This window comes from Frankliniella occidentalis, unplaced genomic scaffold, assembly GCF_000697945.3.
Source record: "Frankliniella occidentalis isolate FOCC.00 unplaced genomic scaffold, Focc_3.1 Scaffold252, whole genome shotgun sequence".
Lineage (NCBI taxonomy): Eukaryota > Metazoa > Arthropoda > Insecta > Thysanoptera > Thripidae > Frankliniella > Frankliniella occidentalis.
The window spans coordinates 425,587-427,783 of NW_026267378.1; positions in this window are offsets into that span (position 1 = coordinate 425,587).

Here is a 2,197-nt window from a genome sequence, read left to right on the forward strand (position 1 = left end):
GTCATCCAGTGCGTGGAGCCCTGGCTCGACCATCGCTGGACCCGAGCCTCAGATCGGACTGGGCCAGGCGCGCCGACAATGCCGACGGACACTTATCGAGCGTCGGCGGGACATATACAGATCGGGCGGGTCCCCAGCGACGCACCGAACAATGAGCTCCTCGGACTCGCGAGGCTCCGAGCCAGACGATCCCAACAGGTGTTAAACGTTTTGCTCCCTTCGATATGTGTCTGGCGCCGGTCCCGCCATCGGACACTTATCGCGAGGTGACTGTAGCCATATGTGCCTTTGCTTTGTTAAAATACGATGACGAGGGTCAAATGACACGTGACGTGACGTGTCGTGTCCGCGACCTCCTCCTCGACCAGACGGACGCGCCGCGTGAAAGTTTTAAACCGTATCGGATGTGTGTTATTTCGCGGCGAGAATTATTTATTGAGACAGCAATCACAGGGGTTCGGAGAGGCGCGGCTCGGGTCGGGGTGCGGGCGCTGCCGCCGGTTTTGACAGCCCTGATAACGCACGTCCACACGGCCATGTTCGTTCCCGTTCAACGCCAAGGGTACGTCCTCGCGCAGAGAAAAGAATAAATAAATAACATACCGAGACCGACTCTTGCTGTTCCTTTTATTCTCATACGAAAAAGACTCGGAGAAAAAATGAAAACTAAATGTTTAACCATTGTTTTAGGGACCCTGGCGGCAGGGCGGCACCTCCCCCACGCCCCACCCCTCTGCACGGACTCGGCGGTTTTCGTCTGCTTTTATCGGGGCAGCGATGGCTTATTTGCGAGGACTAAAGCGAGAACAAAAGCGTGAGGGAAGGGCCGGGCGGGGCGGGGAAGGCGACGACGATGGCCGGCGCGACGGGGACGACGCCCCGGCCGGCCGAGCTGCAAGAGGGTCGAGGGGGAATCCGAGAAATAAGAGCGTTATTTGGATCAGATCGAGCGGGCAGAGCGCCGGGCGCCTCGCTATTATGGGGCTCCTGGTGACCCACCCTCACTTTCCGCACATGTGTGAAGTTGCCCGAGCAATCGCAATAGAAGCCCTACAGTGCAAATAATATTTGCGCACAAAAATGATTGAAAATCTTCAATGAGCCATTTAATGGAAACGACGAGGGATGTCGTCTGCTCCCGGACCAACACAACGCCTTACCTTGACACTGAGACTCTCTGGTGACCAACCCCAGAAATGCTCACTGATTGGCCGAAGCTTTGTTGTGATGGTCCGGTAGCAGACGATGATCCTCGAGTTTTAAGTCGAAAAATGGCTTATAGCATTGCGCAGATACAATGGAGCAAACTTCAATAAAAGAGTGTACATCCGTAAATGTGAGGCATGCTCGGCAAAGCCGGTTGTGTAGTGGGTGCAGTCGATGCATTTTCAAATTTGAGAACCATGAAAGCAACTTTATCATTCTTGATCCTGAAATAGCTGTGAAACATGACTCGTCTTTGATGCTTCGATCTTCTTAGAAAACCCAGATTACGTGTAATTGAAAATCAAGATAAGTCTGAATATGTAGGTTGTGTTGACAAGCATGTCTTTGACAACCAATCCGTGAGCTAAAGATGGCATATGTCGCATTCAATCACCAAACAAAACATTTACAACACAACAATCGTTGTCAAACAAAGTACATAATGTCGTGAACCCCACATGAGGTTAGGTCCGATGCCCTCACCGGTTCCGTCAAAGCTGGCGGCGGCAACAGCGTGTCACTTGGTTGTTGATATCCAAAGAGAAGGGCCACACATAACACACTCCCGTCTGCCTTCGTGACAGATTCGCGTTACGCCGTCGTCACAACGCGTCACAACTTCGACCCGGTTCGGTTCGGTTCGGTTCGGCTCGACTCGGTAGTCCGTCCTGCCGGCTGTAGCTCCGTCAACCAACTAGCCGAGGCGAGCGAGCCGAGCCGGCGGCGGAGGCGCGCCGTGCGGAGTGCGCGGGACGAGTCGAGCCGAGAACCGAACCGAGCCGGGGCCGAGCGTCTCGAGGGGAGGGGAAGGGCGGGCGGCGCCTCTCTCTCTCTCCCACTCGCTCTCCCCCTCGACTACAGGCCACCTCTCTCTCTCTCCCTCTCCTTGCTTACGCCCCGCACTGCGGCCCTCCCCGGCAACCCCTTTCTTCCTTGGTCGTAACTGGAGAGGGGCCCCCAAGTAGTGGAACCCCTTCGCCTCCCCCCCCCC